The sequence below is a fragment of the Magnolia sinica genome, chromosome 9, assembly GCF_029962835.1.
Source record: "Magnolia sinica isolate HGM2019 chromosome 9, MsV1, whole genome shotgun sequence".
Taxonomy (NCBI): domain Eukaryota; kingdom Viridiplantae; phylum Streptophyta; class Magnoliopsida; order Magnoliales; family Magnoliaceae; genus Magnolia; species Magnolia sinica.
The window spans coordinates 9,217,028-9,239,959 of NC_080581.1; positions in this window are offsets into that span (position 1 = coordinate 9,217,028).

A 22,932-nucleotide genomic window follows, 5' to 3' on the forward strand; every position below is an offset into this window, starting at 1 on the left:
CGTCCATCTATTTTTATAGGTCATTTTATGCTCTAAGGAAAAAAAATGAGTACTATTACGATCTGTGGACCACATTATATGAAAAAGTGTTGAATGAATTTAGACCATTAAAAACTTTTTGGTGGCCATAAAAGTTTTGGATGAAGCTGATCTTTTTTTTTTCCTTTCATCTGGGTCTGTATGACCTAATAAACAGACTGGATGTCAAATAAACAGTACAGTGGACATTAGAATGATTTTAATGGTGGATATCCAATCAATATTGTTTTCCTGTGGTGTGGTGCAATTAATATTTATATGCCTCTCATTTTTGTTATTAAACACTGAAATGATCTTTAAAAATGCATGAACGGAATGGATGAAGCATTTAAATCATGGTGGGGCCTACAGAGCACCAACCATCAGCAACGGGGCTCGTCGCGGGGGGAGTAGCGTTCTCGTATCTGACCACACCGCGCACGTTAGTCGTCTGGCGTTTTGACTTTTTGACAAAGGGAGACTGGGGTTCTTTTGGACCGGAACTGTACACAACACCCGTTTTACGCAGGGCGTACCAGCCAAGATCTCTGGTATCCAAAATTTCTGTATTTCAAAAATCAACACCGTTCATAATATTATAAAATTTATTTTAACCGTACAGTAAAAAAATATCTATTAAAATCGAAAAAGATCCATAATAATGGTAACAATGTAATATTGCGCCTACAACCTCTAAGTTCATGCGTTGTAGCATGAATGAGCTTTAAATCAGGCTGATTTTGTATTTTCCATTTATTATAGTGATTAAAGTCTGATTAATTGGCCTGATGAAAGTTATAATCGGTGGTGGCCCGACACATAAACCTATGGTTGGCGTCACATAGTCATTTTTCCTATGGTGTGGATCACCTTAGTTGTATTTGTGCATAATTTTTGGTATCATACTGTACAACCAAATAAATAACCTGATGAACGAAGTGGATTTAATATATACATCAAAGCGGGCCCAAAAAACTTGGGTGGTGTACGCACTGCGTAAAACAGATGCCGTAGAGGACTCCGGTTTCTTTTCTGCTCGTCTGCCAGCCCAGCCTACAGGTGTGCCTGGAATACGAAAAGGGTAGAGAGAAGGGTTTCCCATTGGGAAGTTATCTGATACTCTGGCAGCTCATGGCGCTTGATACGCATGCGCTCAGAGTTGTACACGTGTCATGCATAGACTCAAATTAAACCGCCTAAATTGTGAAACTCACTGTCAGATAAATTAATTCTGAAAATCAGATTGGTTGAGCAATCCTAACCTCTGATTAGGAGAAACTTGTTTGTGGAAATAGGAACATCATTTTTTAACCGTCCAATAAAGGTCCCCCGATCCGGATCGATACTCAGATAATCGAACAAGCATATAAAATGAGACCCATGATTGGCTCTGATTTGAATTACGTTCATATGCCACGTATGCATTTATATGTAATTTTTAAGTACTTGCCTATCATCCATCGCACTCCGTGAAGTATCAAAGTTTTTCCTTTTATTTTCAGGATTTGTATAAAATAGTACCTTGTTGTCATGGAATTCACGTTCTAATACTTTTATAAAAAAAGCTTTTCACTGAACCCTGATTAATTTAACTAATCACCATTCTCATACATTCCATTAGCATTCTCAATCCGATTGATTTTTGATAGGGATTTTTTTTCAAAAAAAGAGTTTCCAAGATAGCATTTTGATCATAAGTTATTTAAGATAAGCCATTTATGACTTTAGTAGTTTATTTTGATTTCCTATTGGAGTTCATTTGTATACCACTAAATAAGTTATATTTTACTTAAGCAATAGATAAGTTTAGTTTATAATTAGTTATAAGTAATTTTTTTTACTTAAAATTATTTAATTATTTAGTTAATTTTTTTAATTTTTTTAACTTTCACAAGTTACTCAAGAAAAGAAAAAAGAAGACCGGAGAAACAGAAGAGAGACAGGAAAAGCTGATAATTAGATTATTTATCAAATATACTCGTATTCTTATTAAGCAAGAATTAAGATAACTTATTTGTGAAATAAGTAACTTATCTTAAACAATTTAGGATCCATTTGAATACCACCGAACAAGTTATTTTTTCTAATGGCAATACATAAGTAATATATTTAAAAGAAGTTTAGTTTATGAGTAATTATAAGTAATTATTTATTTAAATTTACTTAATCACTTTTAGCTAATCTTTTTTTAGCTTTTATACATTTCATATGTTGCTAAAGGCAAGAATGGAGAGAAATGAAAGAGAGAGAGAGACGCAGCTAATAAACATGTTATTTACCAATCATACTAATTTGCTTAATGAGTATAAATTAAGATAAACTACTTTAGTCATAAATAACTTATCTTAGCTAACTTAAGATCCAAACTCTCTTTAGTAGATTGAAGGATTAAATAATTTTAAATAAAAAGATATTTATAATTAATTATAAACTAAACTTATTTATATCAAATAAGTTAATTATCTACCCACTCAAAAAGTGGTCCGATCATCAACACAGGTGATAACTTCTGTCCAAAACGGATTGGCTACTCCCCCTGCTGCTAGCCAGGTGATTTGTGGGCTCCACCATGATGTATGTGTTTCATCCATCACGTTCATCCATTTTAATGGATAATTTCAAGGTTTGACCATAAAATTAGAGGGATATAAATCTGAAGTGGACCACAACACAGGAAAAAATAGTGATTAGATATCCACTATTAAAATCCTCCTAAGTCTCACTGTTGTGTTTATTTGACATCCAATCAATTGATTAGGTCATACAAACCTAAACAAAGGGAAAAAAACAAAGACCAGCTTGATCTAAAACTTTCATGGCTCTAAAAGTTTTTTTAATGGTCGAAGTTCATTCAACACTGTTTCTTATAATGTGGTTCACTTGAGATTGGGACATACCTCATTCTGAAAAATATATAGACAGCATGGATGAAACACGTACATGATGGTGGGCTCACATAGCACCTACCACCAGCCATCGGCTGGTGGCAGGGGAGAATAGCCAGACCGTTTCCGGTGATGACCCCAACTTCTGTACGGTTTAGATGTGACACATCCGTAAGAAAACAGGCTGCGTGGTACGGGCATAGATGCCTGTGGTTTGGGAGAAACTCACATTTTACGTCAAGAGGCCGAAATTGCCGGTAGACCGAAAATGAAAACATCCAAAACTGGTGTAGGCCACACTAAAGTAAGAAGTGGGCACCATTGAAGCATTTGTAGCGCCGTAGAGCTTTTTTATCAGGCCTTGTGTGTGTTGTCAGTTCATCCCACTGCGAATGACCTTTGGATGACATACAAGCTTCAAAATGGGTCGAAGGAGATCTCAACGGTAGGCATTTCTTTCTCTACTTTTTCTTCATGTGGCCCACCTGAATTTTGGATGCACCTCATTTTTTGTCTACTGTCCAAAAATGAGCTGGCAAAACGGATAAACACGGTGGATTTCTAACAAACATGACCTTGGGTCCACCTACCTTCCGAAAGCGGGAACCTCCTCCAACGATCTTTTGTCCGTATGGTACAGCCGGCTGGAGTTTGAATAATTCTTGAATAATTTGAACAATGAAATCATTTGCGTGTTTTATTCCGTTTTTTCCTCCAAAATGATCTGAGTCTTGCTTCAACAAAGATACGTTGTTAGAACTTGAACACTTCATGGAAGAGTGAAGTAATCATTTGGGACCGTCCAATTCGTTCAAAATACATATGGATGGGAAGATACTAACCATCTGATTGGTGGCCCTCAAATGGACAGTAGAAAACAAAATGATATATGGTTAAATATTGAGTGGTGAAATTGAAAGAAGAAAAAAAGAGGAGATCAGATTGTCAATGGGTCTGAAATTTTTAATCATAAGCCATCCATCAGCTAGATGGGTGCCGATTAATCATCAGGCTGCCACGTGTCCTTGATGAAATGAAGAGATGAAATTCCTCTTTCCTCTCCTATCAATCACCTTAGCCAAGTTTTCAACAGGCAGCCCATCTGCAATGTGGAACAGAATTAGCTTTGGACTATCTATCATGTGGGCTCCAATATTGTTTAGATCTTATTAACCTAAAAAGCAATCCATTTCAACCCTAGTGGATCGAGGGAAATAGACAGCTAATACCTTTGATCCATAGCTCAAGTAGTAGACTGGGTGGAAGATACCTCATTTCAATATTAAGGTCTTAGCATCGATTCCCTAGTGAGGTGGCTAACAGTGAAGTGTGAAGTAACAGTGGTTGTACTTAACAAGCTAACTAAAAAAAATATAAATAAGTAAAATGGGCAGCTAAAAACTAATGATTCAACTCTCCATCAATTATGTATTCAGTATGATGCTTCATTTTCATGTGTGTGGCCCACTTTTTTTTGGTACAGTGGTATATCATTTTCACATATGGAGGAAATAAACTGTTGGGCCTAAATTGTGAGTAATACTCATACAAGTGCATCTCTATGCGTGTGAGAGCACAAGTAGATGTTATGTTATTTTCTTTTCCTTTTTTTTATTTTTTAAGGAGATGAGAGATATATAGAGGAGAAATTTGCGACTGTACGACCCATTTATGGCCCATTTAGGAAACTAAGCCCACCTCATTTTCCTTTGCGAGAATACGCCCCAGCTGTACGGAAGGCTTGCCAAAGGTCGAAAATGCCCCTGCTCGTTCCTTCAAGCGGATACGTGGTGCTCGAAGACGAGCGCTGACACTCCTCGAACTCCGAGTTGTACGAACGGTTCAAAAGATATCAAAGTTACATGGGCCCCACAGTTACGTATTTATTATATCCACAACGTTCATCCATATTTCGAGATCATTTCGGAGCATTATCCAAGCAAAAAAAATCATATCCAAAGAGCAACTGGACCACACCACAAAGAGCAGTAGAAAATTGATTTTCACCGTGGAAACTTTTGTAGGGCCCACCATAACATTTATTTTCCATCCAATATATTCATAATGTCACAAAGACCTGGATGAAGAGGAAAAACAAATTTTGTAATGATCCAAAACTTCTGGGACCCTAAAAGGGTTTCAATGGTAGACGTTCAATCTTCCACTGCCTTTTACAGTGTGGTCCACTTGATAGCTAAATCTATCTTATTTTTCTTCCCAAGCGTTAGTACGAGTTTGCCAAATAGATGGACAGTTTGGATATAACATATACCTCATAAAAGGACCCACAAAGGCGGTGGGGATTACAACAGGGAAAAAAAAGAGCTGGTATCTATGGCTACGGATTATAACCGTAGAGATAACCGCAGTCAATGCTTTTTCAATATGTCCTCTACTATACGTCGAAGGTCTTTCGATATGTACTTCGATATATCAAATGTCTTTCGATTAATCGGAAAAGGTCCAAAACTGTCCAGCAACTTTGCATAAAAAATCCTGCAATTTTCGATTAATCGAAGTGTATTCGATTTGTATTGAAGGTATAGCTACAGATTATAGCTGTAGCCATAATTGTAGTCCGTAAAAGTCTATACAAATTCTTTTATTTTTTTATTTTTTATTTTTTATTTTTTATTTTTTATTTTTTATTTTTTACATGGAGAACTTTATTCTACCTACAATTTTCTCTAATACATATTTATATAAATATGTATATATAAGCATATTAAAAAAATTCTCTCTTTTTTTCATTTATTTCTCTATTCATTTAACAAGAATATCTTCTAAACCAAAATTAGTTACTTGATGTACCCTATATGATTTTGGGGTAGGAGAAGATAATTTAGCCAACTAACCTAGTTATTTTCCAAGATTCCATCAGGTCGATGGTCGAAAATCCATTTCATTCACTTTGCGGTCAAGTTCAATCAGTTCGTGGTCATTTCCATGCATTTCACCGTCAATTCCCTCCACTTCACGGACAATTCCATGCATTTCACGGTCATCCCAAACTATTACGTGTTGATTCACGGTCATTTCGAGGCATTTCACGGTCAATTCCCTTCACTTCACGATCATTTGGATGCATTTCACGGTTAATTCGCATCAATTCATGATCATTCCCATGCACTTCACGGTCATCCCAAACTATTCCGTGTTGATTCACTCAATTCCGTGCATTTCGGTCAATTCCCTTCACTTCACGGTCGGTTGCAAACGATCGTGAAGTGAAGGGAATTGACGCGAATGTCTCAAACAACTGTGAATCAGCACAGATTTGTTTGGGATGACAGTGAAAAGCATGGGAATGATCATGGTTTAAAGCGATTTGAGCGCGAAATGCATGCAAATGACCGTGAAGTGAAGGGAATTGACCGTGAAATGCCTCGAAATGACCGTGAATTAACACGAAATTGTTTGGGACGACCGTGAAATGCATGAGAATGATCATGGTTTGAAGCAATTTGAGCGCGAAATGCATGCAACTGACCGTGAAGTAAAGGGAATTGACCGCGAAATGCCTCGAAATGACTGTGAATCAACACGGAATTGTTTGGGACGACCGTGAAATGCATGGGAATGATCATGGTTTGAAGTGATTTGACCGTAAAATGCATGCAAATGATCGTGAAGTGAAGGGAATTGACCGCGAAATGCCTCGAAACGACCGTGAATCAACACGGAATTGTTTGGGACGACCGTGAAATGCATGGGAATGATCATGGTTTGAATCGAATTGACCGCGAAATGCATGCAAATGACCATGAAGTGAAGTGAATTGACCGCGAAATGCCTCGAAACGACCATGAATCAACACGGAATTGTTTGGGACGACCGTGAAGTGCATGGGAATGATCATGGTTTGAAGCGAATTGACCGCGAAATGCATGTAACTGACCGTGAAGTGAAGCGAATTGACCACGAAATGCCTCGAAACGACCGTGAATCAACACGGAATTGTTTGGGATGACCGTGAAATGCATGGGAATGATCATGGTTTGAAGCAAATTGACCGCAAAATGCATGCAACTGACCGTGGAGTGAAGGGAATTGACCGCGAAATGCCTCGAAACGACCGTGAATCAACACGGAATTGTTTGGGATGACCGCGAAATGCATGGGAATGATCATGGTTTGAAGCGATTTGACTGCAAAATGCATGCAACTGACCGTGAAGTAAAGGGAATTGACCACAAAATGCCTCGAAATGACCGTGAATCAACACGGAAATGTTTGGAATGACCGTGAAATGCATGGGAATGATCATGGTTTGAAGCGAATTGATCGCGAAATGCATGCAAATGACCGTTAAGTGAAGGGAATTGACCGCGAAATGCCTCGAAACGACTGTGAATCAACACGGAATTGTTTGGGATGACCGCGAAATGCATATGAATGATCATGGTTTGAAGCGATTTGACTGCGAAATGCATGCAAGTGACCGTGGAGTGAAGGGAATTGACCGCGAAATGCGTCAAAACGACCGTGAATCAACACGAAATTGTTTGGGATGACCGCGAAATGCATGGGAATGATCATGGTTTGAAGCGATTTGACTGCGAAATGCATGCAAATGACCGTGAAGTGAAGGAAATTAACCTCAAAATGCCTCGAAACGACCGTGAATCAACACGAAATTGTTTGGGACGACCGTGAAATGTATGGGAATGATCATGGTTTGAAGCGAATTGACTGCGAAATGCATGCAAATGACCGTGAAGTGAAGCGAATTGACCGCGAAATGCCTCAAAACGACCGTGAATCAACACGGAATTGTTTGGGATGACCGTGAAATGCATGGGAATGATCATGGTTTGAAGCGATTTGACTGCGAAATGCATGCAAATGACCGTGAAGTGAAGGGAATTGACCGCGAAATGCCTCGAAACGACCGTGAATCAACACGGAATTGTTTGGAATGACCGTGAAATGCATGAGAATGATCATGGTTTGAAGCGAATTGACCGCGAAATGCATGCAAATGACCGTGAAGTGAAGGGAATTGACCGTGAAATGCCTCGAAACGACCGTGAATCAACACGGAATTGTTTGGGATGACCGCGAAATGCATAGGAATGATCATGGTTTTAAGCGATTTGACCGCGAAATGCATACAAATGACCGTGGAGTGAAGGGAATTGACCGTGAAATGCGTCAAAACGACCGTGAATCAACACGGAATTGTTTGGGATGACCGCGAAATGCATGGGAATGATCATGGTTTGAAGCGATTTGACTGCGAAATGCATGCAAATGACCGTGAAGTGAAGGAAATTGACTGCGAAATGCCTCGAAACGACCATGAATCAACACGGAATTGTTTGGGACGACCGTGAAATTCATGGGAATGATCATGGTTTGAAGCGAATTGACCGCGAAATGCATGCAAATGACCGTTAAGTGAAGGGAATTGACCGCGAAATGCCTCGAAACGACCGTGAATCAACACGGAATTGTTTGGGATGACTGCGAAATGCATGGGAATGATCATGGTTTAAAGCGATTTGACCGCGAAATGCATGCAAATGACCGTGAAGTGAAGGGAATTGATCGCGAAATGCCTCGAAACGACCGTGAATCAACACGGAATTGTTTGGAATGACCGTGAAATGCATGGGAATGATCATGGTTTGAAGCGATTTAAGCGCAAAATGCATGCAAATGACCGTAAAGTGAAGGGAATTGACCGCGAAATGCCTCGAAACGACCATGAATCAACATGAAATTGTTTGGGACGTGTCACGCCCCAAACCCGAAAATCGGATTCACAAGAATCCCGATCGCCGAATCTGGTGCCGACAGCCTCCGTAGTACCCCATTCTCGGCTCCATATGCCAGATTCTGATCCTGGGATCCTACAAGGAGGATTTTTTATTTTTATTTTTTTTACATTTAATTCGTAATAAGCATAACCACAAGATTACCCAATTCACAAAGGCAACATCATCACCACATATCCACTAATATAAACGTTTTAAATACAATACTGAAAGGGAAATGCATAAATCGAAAATTAAGCTCCGGCTACATGCTCCAAGCTCAATGCTTAACATTACCTGCGCGCATCTATCGTGCATAAGCTTATAAGCTTAGGGTGGTGTAAGTGTGTGCCAAGGTAAGTGTCAGTATTGATCAATGACAAATCATACATGTGAATAGGCGCGTTATGAATCATACGTTATCGAGTAAGCTAACAAATCCATGAGTTAAACAATGTCAGAATATATAGATTAACTATACAAATGAGGAACAATATCATAGTACGCGAGATAGCTATACAATGAGGAGTCATAAAGAGTCGAATATCACCTCATCTAAACCATATAAATGCATAAACACGTAACCCAAAATGTCATATGCCACAAATGTAATGCAATATGCGGTGCGAATGGAATGACCATGCTAGAGTGTGAAGTCGGGATGATAGTACGTAATATCGCATGCTATGGTCAAAAGGACTTCTATCCAAACTAATCCCATACCTAATTTGGATAGTCGGACTCAATGTGGAAAACTCCCGATCTCGATTAGTTGCGCGACCGAAATCATGGCCATTTGAAGGTACCAGAACAAATAATTCACCACCAACCCAGTGGATAGTGAATGTATGAATGAATGAATGAGTATGCAACTCCTACTCAATAAGTCCACATATCGGTGTTGTCATCATCAGGGTTTAGTATACTCCAAATGGCACTGCCGCTCTCAAGCCGCAGTCTCAGTGAGCGTAAGAAACCTCACTATCCGGCTAATAGTCTGCCAATACCATCCCACGTCGATAGCCATTCACGAGCTGATCAAAGCTATGCCCCCACCCTCGGGCGGGTAAGGCCACACCCCTTCCCGACCAACCACGACACAGTGGGCGACGCGCCGTATTCGGCACTCGGCGCTCATGTATCCACTCGGTCTCGGCGTCGGGGTCCCGGCCACGGAGGTTTAGGGATTTTCACCCGAGGACATCTATGGTGCCCGTATGCTGAACCAAACATTTTCGGTGTCCCATTTGGCCATCCACGATATGCGTGGAGGCCACGAATCCTAATGTCGCTAGGCGTGATAATCATAATGTGAGATGAGTCATCTGATCAATCCTGGCATCTGGCGCGTGCTTATGTGAGATAACCTCTGCAGCGAGTCTCATAACAACATGCTCAATGACATATGCGATGATCAACCACATCTCATAATAAACATGCAGATGATGCGTATGGGCAAGTATCATGATGCTATGCTGTCACATATTCATAATCGGTATCAACAACCGGCATCGACAATCGACCTCGACAATATGAACATTTAACCAACATTGCCCCCAAGGAATGACCCACATAGAGCCAAACATATAGTGGACCTATGGCCTCTCACAAGGGCTAAACATACAACACCATGGGCCTCACTCAAGAGCCACATATACAGAACAGGTGGGCCCTGCTCATGGGCTTCAAATACATGACATGTGGGCCCTACACATGGGTCACGAATACATCAAATGCGTCATACATCCTGGGCCTAATACATATCACAATGGCCTTGCCCATAGGCCACGAATATACTACAATGAGCCTTGCCCATGGGCCGAATACATCACGGTAGGCCTCAACTATGGTTCGCATATAGGTCTCGACAATCGGAATCGACACTGGAAATCGGGGTCGGCCTTATACAATCGACCTCGGTTGAATCGCTTCGATACTCCTCAATGATCGGGATCGATCGATATCGAATGTGTAAATTAGATAATCCCTCGATCATTGTCAAAATCGGTCAAGATCGAATAGATCGATAATTAGAATCGATAAATGGTCACGACAATCGGATCAATCGATCGATAATCGAATCGACAAACACGAAAATCGGATTGATCGATAATCTAAATCGGCAAATCGGAATCGGTCTCGACAATCGATCGGAATCGGTAATCGAAATCGGTCTTGACTCGATAATCGAAATCGGTAATCGGCAATGGGATAGTCGATCTCGATAATCAAAATCGGAATCGAAAATCGAAATCGGTCATCGGTCGGATCCACCTCGATAATCAAAATCGGTATGAAAATCGAAATCGGTCATCGGCAATCGAAATCTTCATCGATAATCAATTGTAATCGAAATCGGTCATCGGATTCAATGTCACGACCGATAATGCGAATCAAAAATTGTCGGTCGACCTCGATCGAAATCGTGTCAATCGGCCGGTCGACCTCGATAATCGAAATCGGTAATCGGCAATGGGAAATAACTGACCTCGATAATCGAAATCGGCAATCGGAATCGGTCTCGACCTCGATAGTCAAAATCGGTAACCATGAAAATCGTAATCGGCAATCGAAATCGGTCTCGACATAAGGCGGTCCATAGATGGACGATGATGGATCAAGCAATGTCAATGGGGCCCAAGTGTTTGGGTTAACCCACGAGAACGATGAGGATGAGCCTATCCGCAAGAAGGTCACAATGTGGACGTCAACCATCATTGCTCATCAATGTGGACATTTAACCATCATCGCTCCCCGGCTCACATACAGGATTCATACACAACGCCATACATACATGTGGGCCTCAACCATGAGCTCCAAATACGTAACATCGGCCCTCATCAAATGGGCTACATCCAATGGGTTGTAACCATAGGCCTCAGATACGTCGGTCCCACCCATGGGCCTTAAATACGATAAGTGGGCCACATCAATGGGCACCACCAATGGGCACAGGTGGGCCCCGCGCCATCAAAATGGGTAGACAGCGCGGATATGAAATACATATATCGGGGTGAGCCCCACCATCCAGTGTGGATATACACTACATTCATCATGGTAGGGCCACGTCAATCATGTGATGGATGATGTGAATATATAACATGTCTTCAAAGTGGGCCCCACCCAACAAATGAACAGTAGGCATGGATGAAACGCATACGTCATGGAGTGGTTCATGCAACACATATATTAAAGAGGGCCCCACCCAGCAAAGCATCCAGATGGACGACTAGGTGGAATACATACATCAGATGGCCTACGGAACTTATGAACGTCACTACAGGTGGGACCTACACATCAGGATGGCATGGATGAAATACATATATTAAAGGTGGGTCCACATGTGACCACCCCTCACGGCGTGGGTAAAACACATGAATCACGGTGGGATCCGCATCCCCTTACTGGACAGACGGAGTGGATAAAACATCATCGAGGGCTCACACCACAAATGGACAGATGGTGTGAATATAGTACATACATCATGGTGGAATCCAAAATCTGGACGGCCCATCAAGGCAGACCCCACACGGTACATACAACATGGGGGGTTCCACATGTGTGTGGGGCCACGCTGCAGGGCAGCATGAATGAAACACAAATATCATGGTGGTGTCCCACACCACCTATCCTGATGGATGGTGTGAATACAACACATTATCAAGGTAGGGCCCACCTTAACATTATTTTCCACCCAATCTGATCATAAGGTCACAAATACCTGAATTAAGTGGAAAAACAAATATCATATTGACCCGAAGCTTCTGTGGCCCAAGGGAGTTTCAAGGGTCGTCGATCAACCCCCACTGTTTACTACAGTGTGGTCCGCCTAATACCAGGATCTGCCTCATTTTTATTCTCAAGCCTTAAAGCGAGCTCACCAAATGAATGGACGGTTTGGATGGAACACGTCCATCATGGTGGGGATACTGGAGGTGGTTGGACGGTGTGGATATACCTCATACATCATGATGGGGTCCCCACAGCCCGTCTAAATGGACAGTGTGGAATACAAAACATACATCACGGTGGTGGCCCACGCAGCATAACAGGTGGATGGCTTGGGGATCACATACATCAAATGGGACCCACAGAGCTGCATGTCATGCAGTGGGACCCACGGAACTTGGTGGCATCAGTGGACGGCTAGGATGAAACACACACTCCATGGAGGTCCACGTGATTGGATAGCATAGATAAAACACATGATGGTGCTGAAACACATACATTCAAGGTGGGTCCCACCGTCCCAATCTAGTGGACGGTGTGGCTGAGACCCATACATCAAAGGTGGGTCACAAATGTCCAAAATGTTGGACGGTCCAGATATAGAATACGTATATGAGGTGGGTCCACGCGGCGTGGGACTCACCATCATTACCTATATAGTGTATATATATATATGTATATATATATTTATTTTATAATAAAAATAATAATAATGTCATCCACCTCTAGCGTCCAGATGGACCACTGGATAGAACGCATACATCAGAGGCCCGTTGTTCCAGTTCTGCTGGATGGACGGCAAGATATGAAGCACATTCATGAGGTGGGCCCATCCTCACACGTGTTACACGTGTGGGTTGGGTCTCACGCAAATGGATGGACAGTGGAATGTAATACTTACCACACGATGGGACCCACCTTTTGATGACGTCAATACAGTCATCTATATTATCTGGTGCGAGGTATTCCACACGTGTGGGACCCACCTTCCGACCAAGCTGATATTTGTTGCATCCCTTCGCCCATGCCGGCCCAAAATGGACAAGAAGGTGGGCTGGCTGGATATGGCAGAGAGATGGGCTCCACTTTAGACAACGGTATGGTCCACTAAATGTATGTCGTGGATTAATTCACGCATCATCAAGGTGGGTCATGGATTAAGGGAAAGAGAGAGAGAGAGAGAGACGAATGGTGGAGATGGGAGGAGCTCCGCCACTATGAGCTCCTCCATGCAAGATACAATGCATACATCAATTGGGTCCCACCACAAGTGGGCCATCAAACTTAAAAATCGACAGATAAACACCCACCTATGGCCTCCTTCTTTAGCTCCTTGGACTCCTTAGCTCCTAAGCTTCTTCTTTAAGGGAGTGAGATGAATTTTGAAGGGTTGGATGGTTGGAGGAGGGGTTAGGAAAATGGGTCCTCTCTTGCATTCTTCTCTCCTTGGAGATTTCCTCAAATGGAAGCTTGGAATGGAATGAGATGGAGAGAGAGAGAGAGAGTGATGGGATGAAAATGGGTGGGTGGAATGGGTGTTGTAAGAAAAGGATATGGATGGTATGGGCTTGTTTGAATTTTGGTAAAAGAGTGATGGATAGGGAGAGAGGGAGTTTGACTTATAGGAAAAGAGGGAGTGGTCATTTGTACTTAAGATAGGGTGAGGTGGCATGGGGTATGGGTAATGTACTTGACTTGATGGATGTGACATGTTGTAAAGATTCCCTCAAATTTTGAAACACGCAGCGTCTTCCTCGGAACAAATACGGGCCCATATCTTTTAGCCTGGGTATCAGATCAGTGAGCGAGTCACAGCATTGGAACCGTGGCGACGGCACGGTTGTTAGGGTATAAGTTTCAGGTTGAGCTGACTTCGGTATGCAGGACTTAGCTTAGGATCACACGCAAACATCGAATATGAGTCAAGGGTTGTCAGAATTCGACCGAAAGGACCGCAATGGCCCGTGAAGTGAAATTGTGTGCGAAATGCCTCGAAATAATGTGAATCAACACGGAATTGCTTGGGACGGCGTGAAATGCATGGGAATGATCATGGTTTGAAGTGATTTGGCCGTAAAATGCATGCAAATGGTCGTGAAGGTAACCGCGAAATGCCTCGAACGACCGTGAATCAGGAATTGTTTGGGACGAGCGTGAAATGCATGGGAATGATCATGGTTTGCAGATGGCGAAATGCATGCAAATGACCGTGAAGTGAATTGACCGCGAAATGCCTCGCACCGTCAAAACGGAATTGTTTGGGATGAGTGAAATGCATAGGAATGATCATGGTTTGAAGCGATTTTGCATGAAATGCATGCATGGTGAGGTGAAATTGAAATGCCTCGAAACGACCGTGAATCAACACGAAATTTTTACCAGATGCAATATCACATCCTCCAGTCCATTATTATATCCTTCTGTGAGCACTTCGATCAATAGAGATTCTTTACCAGATGATGATGGACAATCATTCTCAATTGACCCATACAACAACATACCCTCGATTCCATCACCATCTCCTCCCCCTTCTTCATTTAAATCGTGCTTCTCGATCAGCGAATGGTGGCCCACCTCCTCCACTTGAAACCCTTCCCCAGTCAATAAGATTCTGGTTGCTGGACCATTGAGGTACATTTTCGATATATCGATATTTACTCGATATATACTTACTTCGATTTATCGAAATATCGGAGATATAATCGATAATTGCACTAAAAAAGCAATTCGAAGCTGGACATTTTCTGACAATTTTCGATATATCGAAATCTAGTCGATATATCGATACCTCGATATATCGACATCTATTTGATTATATCGATAATACAATTTAAAAAGTATTTTATCGCTGGACAGTGTGTGACTATTTTCGATCAATCGAATAATAGTCGATATATCGGTCGATTGTAAGGATGACTTACTACTATTATATCGACTAGATTTCGATATAATCGACAACTTACTCTACCATTAATCGATTAGGTTTCGATTATATCGAAGAGTTTCGATATATCGTGTTCTATTCGATATATCGAAGTGTAATTATTCCGTTTTTTTTTCTAATGTGTTTTTTTTATTATTTTTTTTATATAATTTTTTTTGTTTTGCTTTTTTAGGTTAGTTTGTTAGTACACACCTATGTCGGTACACACTCCATGTTATCCAAGTTGTGTTCATAGTGTGCTTCTTCTAGTCTCTTAAGTTGCACGGTCATTTGCATGCATTTTGCGATCAAATCGCTTCAAACCATGATCATTCCTATGCATTTCACGGTCATCCAAAACAATTCCGTGTTGATTCATGGTCGTTTCGAGGCATTTCGCAGTCAATTCCCTTCACTTTAAGGTCATTTGCATGCATTTCGCGGTCAATTCGCTTCAAACCATGATCATTCCCATGCATTTCGCGGTCATCCCAAACAATTCCGTGTTGATTCACGGTCGTTTCGAGGCATTTCACGGTCAATTCCCTTCACTTCACGGTCAATTGCATGCATTTCACAGTCAAATCGCTTCAAACCACGATCATTTCCATGCATTTCGCGGTCATCCCAAACAATTTCGTGTTGATTCACGGTCGTTTTGAGGCATTTAGCGGTCAATTCCCTTCACTCCATGGTCATTTGCATGCATTTCGCGGTCAAATCGCTTCAAACCATGATCATTCCTATGCATTTCGCGGTCAAATCGCTTCAAACCATGATCATTCCTATGTATTTCGCGGTCATCCCAAACAATTTCATATTGATTCACGGTCGTTTCGAGGCATTTCGCGGTCAATTCCCTTCACTTCACGGTCATTTGCATGCATTTCGTGGTCAATTCGCTTCAAACCATGATCATTCCCATGCATTTCACGGTCATTCCAAACAATTCCGTGTTGATTCACGGTCGTTTCGAGGCATTTCGCGGTCAATTCCCTTCACTTCACGGTCATTTGCATGCATTTCGCAGTCAAATCACTTCAAACCATGATCATTCCCATGCATTTCGCGGTCATCCCAAACAATTTCGTGTTGATTCACGGTCGTTTTGAGGCATTTCGCGGTCAATTCCCTTCACTCAACGGTCATTTGCATGCATTTCGCAGTCAAATCGCTTCAAACCATGATCATTCCTATGCATTTCGCGGTCATTCCAAACAATTCTGTGTTGATTCACGGTCGTTTCGAGGCATTTCGCGGTCAATTCCCTTCACTTCACGGTCAGTTGTATGCATTTCGCAGTCAAATCGCTTCAAACTATGATCATTCCCATGCATTTCGCAGTCATCCCAAACAATTCCGTGTTGCTTCACGGTCATTTCGAGGCATTTCGCGGTCAATTCCCTTCACTCCACGGTCAGTTGCATGCATTTCGCGGTCAAATCGCTTCAAACCATGTCATTCCTATGCATTTCACGGTCATCCCAAACAATTCCGTGTTGATTCACGGTCATTTCGAGGCATTTCGCAGTCAATTCGCTTCACTTCACGGTCAGTTGCATGCATTTCGTGGTCAATTCGCTTCAAACCATGATCATTCCCATGCACTTCACGGTCGTCCCAAACAATTCCGTGTTGATTCACGGTCGTTTCGAGGCATTTCGCGGTCAATTCGCTTCACTTCACGGTCATTTGTATGCATTTCGCGGTCAATTCGCTTCAAACCATGATCATTCCCATGCATTTCACGGTCGGCCCAAACAATTCCATGTTGATTCACGGTCGTTTCGAGACATTTCACGGTCAATTCCCTTCACTTCACGATCATTTGCATGCATTTTCCGGTTAAATCACTTCAAACCATGATCATTCCCATGCATTTTCACGGTTGTCCCAAACAATTCCGTGTTGATTCACGGTCATTTCGAGGCATTTCGCGGTCAATTTCCTTCACTTCATGGTCAGTTGCATGCATTTCGCGCTCAAATCACTTCAAACCATGATCATTCCCATGCACTTCACGGCCGTCCCAAACAATTCTGTGTTGATTCACGGTCGTTTCGAGACATTTTACGGTCAATTTGCTTCACTTCACGGTCATTTGCATGCATTTCGCGGTCAATTCGCTTCAAACCATGATCATTCCCATGCATTTCACGGTCATCCCAAACAATTCCGTGTTGATTCACGGTCGTTTTGAGGCATTTCGCGGTCAATTCCCTTCACTTCACGATCATTTGCATGCATTTTACGATCAAATCACTTCAAACCATGATCATTCCCATGCATTTCACGGTCGTCCCAAACAATTTCGTGTTGATTCACGGTCATTTCGAGGCATTTCACGGTCAATTCCCTTCACTTCACGGTCATTTGCATGCATTTCGCGCTCAAATCGCTTCAAACCATGATCATTCCCATGCATTTCACGGTCGTCCCAAACAATTTCGTGTTGATTCACGGTCGTTTCGAGGCATTTCGCGGTCAATTCCCTTCACTTCACGGTCATTTGCATGCATTTCGCGCTCATATCGCTTCAAACCATGATCAGTCCCATGTATTTCACGGTCGTCCCAAACAATTTCGTGTTGATTCACGGTCGTTTCGAGGCATTTCGCGGTCAATTCCCTTCACTTCACGGTCATTTGCATGCATTTCGCGCTCAAATCGCTTCAAACCATGATCATTCCCATGCATTTCACGGTCGTCCCAAACAATTCCGTGTTGATTCACGGTCGTTTCGGGGCATTTCACGGTCAATTCGCTTCACTTCACGGTCATTTGCATGCATTTCGTGGTCAATTCGCTTCAATTCACTTCAAATCATGATCATTCTCTTCAATTCGCTTCAATTCACTTCAAATTGACCATGAAGTGAAGGGAATTGACCGCGAAATGCCTCGAAACGACCGTGAATCAACACAGAATAGTTTGGGATGACCGTGAAGTGCATGGGAATGATCATGAATTGATGCGAATTGACCGTGAAATGCATGCAAATGACCGTGAAGTGAAGGGAATTGACCGTGAAATGCCTCGAAATGACCGTGAATCAACACGAAATAGTTTGGGATGACCATGAAATGCATGGAATTGTCCGTGAAGTGGAGGGAATTGACTGCGAAATGCATGGAAATGACCACGAATTGATTGAAATTGACCGCAAAGTGAATGAAATAGATTTTCGACCATCAACCTGATGGAATCTTGGAAAATAACTAGGTTAGTTGGCTAAAGTATCTTCTCCTACCCCAAAATCATATAGGGTACATCAAGTAACTAATTTTGGTTTAGAAGATATTCTTGTTAAATGAATAGAGAAATAAAATAAAAAAAGAGAGAAATTTTTTTTATATGCTTATATATACATATTTATATAAACATGTATTAGAGAAAATTGTAGGTAGAATAAAGTTCTCCATGTAAAAAATAAAAAATAAAAAATAAAAAAATTTGCATAGACTTTTACGGACTGCAGTTATGGCTACAGCTATAATCTGTAGCTATATCTTCGATACATATCAAACACACTTCGATTAATCGAAAATTGTAGAATTTTTTATGCAAAGTTGCTGGACAGTTTTGGACCTTTTTCGATTAATCGAAAGACATTCGATATATCGAAGTACATATCGAAAGACCTTCGATGCATAGTAGAGGACATATTGAAAAACCATTGGCTGCGGTTATCTCTATTGTTATAATCTGTAGCCATAGATACCAGGCTCTTTTTTTTCCCCGTTGTAATCCCCACCGTCTTTGTAGGTCTTTTTATGAAGTATGTGTTATATCCAAACCGTCCATCTATTTGGCGAACTCGTACTAACGCTTGGGAAGAAAAATAAGATAGATTTAGCTATCAAGTGGACCACACTGTAAAAGGCTGTGGATGATTGAATGTCTACCATTGAAAACCTTTTAGGGGTCACAGAAGTTTTGGATCATTTTGAAATTTTTTTTCCCTCTTCATCCAGGCTTTTGTGACCTTATGAATAGATTGGATGGAAAATAAATGTTATGGTGGGCCCTACAAAATTTTTAATGGTGAAAATCAATTTTCCCGTTGCTCTTTGTGATGTGGTCCAGTTGATCTTTGGATAGGATTTTTTTTTTTTTTTGATAATGCTCCCAAATCATCTCGAAATATGGATGAACGTTGTGGATATAATAAATACGTAACTATGGGGCCCATGTAACTTTGATATCTTTTGAATCGTTCGTACAACTCGGAGTTCGAGGAGTGTCAGCGCTCGTCTTCGAGCACCACATATCCACTTGAAGGAACAAGCAGGGGCATTTTCGAACTTTGGCAAGCCTTCCGTACAGCTGGGGCGTATTCTCGCAAAGGAAAATGAGGTGGGCTTAGTCTCCTAAATGGGCCATAAATGGGTCGTACAGTCACAAATTTCTCTAGATAGAGAGAGGCGTAGAGAAAGAAAGGGCACTAAAATATAAATTTTTTAAGTTAAAAGAATTTTTCATTTCTTTAGAAAAATGAGAGATCTTGTTTTTATCATTTGATTGAAAGTTAGCATTTTTCTATTAATCAAAAGGCTATCCTTGGGGAACTATTGTCTTGAGAAGAAAGGTTCTCATTCTTGCATGGCGGATTTGTTTGACAGCACTTTGATTTTTCTCTTTGATTGAGAGGGTTTTCTACCTATTGAGTATTCTCATCTTACCATTGTTTCTTTATTTCTTTTTGCTTTTATTTTTATTATTATTATTTTTTTTTGTGATTTTGTGGATGTCCTTGTGGTTATTAACCATAAAAGTAATTTGTATAAAGGATGAGTTATGCATATGCATCTCCCCATTATTACGTACATTGTGGGTCACCTGAGAAAATATTTCAACCTGATTGAGACATGCATGGATGCGCAAGCTACCATAGGAATGTAAATTAACAAACAATGCAAACATATTTTTAGATTTCCAATTTTAATATTATGATCTAAATGCCAAAATAAAAATAAAATGGCTCTTGGCTTCCCATCATATCACATGATTTTATTTTTAAATTTTTTATGCATTAAAATACCTTGATACTTCTAATTTTCATTAAGTAATGAGTAATTAAAAAATTTAAGTAGTGCTTTGGAAGATAAAATAATTAAAATGCAATAGAATATATATGTGTGTGTGTGTGTGTATTTTTGTGGTGAAGTCGAGCACCATGGTATCCAAGACGTGTGCATAATACCTAATCCATCCAACCTTTTCAACCCACATTGATTATTAAATAAACAAAAATTTAGGATTATCAAATCATTAGGTGGGTCACACCATAAAAAAATAGTGTATGTGACATGAGATGGGTAAAGGATAGCTCAATGCATGGAGAGGTACAATTGCACAAATTTAAGCTAGATGAGTCATTACTTGAAATTAAAGTTACCTAAACACACACTATAACCAATGATGAGAGAAATCCACACACTATAACCAAAGCTAGATGAGTCATTACTTGTATCATTACTTGAAATTTAAGCTAGATGAGTCGTTACTTGAAATTAAAGTTACCTAAACACACACTATAACCAAAGGACTATGCGCTTATGCGCTCCATTCATTAGGTGGGGTGCATTGGATCCATTCATCAAATAGGCCACATTGAATAAATAACTATAACCATCCATTATTATTATTATTATTATTATTATTATTTGCTAGCTTGTTAGTACACCCCACTGTAAGTTGGCACTTCACTGTTAGCCACCCCCACTAGGGATTGATACCGAGACCTCAATGTTGAAATGAGGTATCTTTCACTCGGTTTGCCACTTGAGCTATGTACCAGGGTGTGACCATCCATTGTTCTCATACACTTGTTGTCAACCCAGTGTCACGTGCCCTATGGAATGAATGACCCTGATCTCTCACCCGTGTTCCACGTTGGCACGTGTTGCATGGTCTCCCATTTCAGGGCATGATCAGACAAGATTTCCTCACATTCATCGATTGCTTCATTTACTAATCTCTCTTGAAAAATTAAAATAAAAAATAAAATCCAATAAAAAGCACATCTCGTGGACCGTTATTTTTAATGCGTTGGTAGAAGATCCATGCATCATTGACACAGCCGTTGGATAGGTGTGGCGTACAGGTTCCTCCATCCCAACCGTTCATATCATGGACCCACTACAGACGTGCATAACCCAGAAAATTATTCTCAACAGATGTTCCTAGTTCTCCGTTTGGTGGTCATCAAATAGATGGTTAAGATGAGAAAAAGTGGATGGTCCATATTCAGCCAACATATGTCCACTGATCAGAGGCAAAAAAATCATCTAATCAATATGATTGTACGTCTATGATCTATCTATGTTGGAAGCTACGATTTGGGTTGTTTCCGTTGAGGTACATACGTGTCATGTCTACATTGGGGTTATGCACGAGTATGGATCTTTATACTCTGCTAGAGTAGTGAAAGATTCCTTGTTTTCGAAAGCAACGGTGCAAGGATAGCGTTGCTAAAATCAACGTCGAATCTTCACTGTAACCAAAAATCAGGAGGGCCACTGTTGCCGGACCAGTAGGTTGACTTTCAACGGTTGATATTTGACAATTTGTTCGAGATAGAATGATGCCGGATATGTGGCATAGGCGACAATACACGTGCGAGAGATCAGAGACATTTGTCGTGTATAGTCTAATGTGGGAATGCTCTGGGCCAAAAATCAGTTGGGTGGGCCACCTAGACGGTGAGAAGAAAGATAAACCATCCGTCTATATTCAACCGACTCTTGTTGCCCGCATGATGCGGCGTTCTTGATTTTAGGGCCAGGTCATGGTCTAGGTGGTGCCCACCTGATGAGTGGCCCAGACCTCTAACACATTATACATGTTGGCACGTGCGCCGCAAATCACTCATTGAGTCACTCTTCCACCGATTGCACGAGCATTTCTTTTCAACGAACCGTTCAAATCGTGGGCCCCGCTGCAGTTGGGCATGACCCAAAAGTCTCAGTTGACGGCTGCGATGAGAAATAGTCAATGGTCCATACATAAAGTTCCCATGATTTAGCACATGGGAGGCCACCAATCCAAACTGTACGCACGCCGAACTAAGTCGAGCTGGGCACAGCTCAAACTTGGCTCGGTCCTTGAGCTTGCCTTGGTGGCCCGGCTCATGTCGGTCAACAACTCAAGTTAATTCGAGTCGAATTCAAGCTTGTGTGATATTTTTTCAAACACATAAAATGCATTTTCAATTTTTCACCAGATATACAAGGACAACATTTTACAGATTTTTCATCAGCAAAATCAAAATTAAAATACAAGAGCAGTTTTATGTTGTAAAGGTTTTTTTTTTTTTTTTGTAATGAATTGTCTTGTATCTCGCCACCAACTGACCTTGCAGAGAATGTACATACCATAAAACAACACTCCATTGAGTCATTTCTTCAGATATTTTGTGCTGCTCACATAGCTAATTTGATTCAAGTTCAGGTTAGTTCTAAGTTTGTTGGACATAGGCCGGTGGGGCGCACCGGTGAGCAATCACTAGTGGGTGGGTCCCATAAGTTTAAGCATTTTCCGGCCTTTCTCCTTTTCTGTTATATTTCAAATTCAATTTTGAATTTGATTTATGATAGGAGATAGGGATAAGACTGGA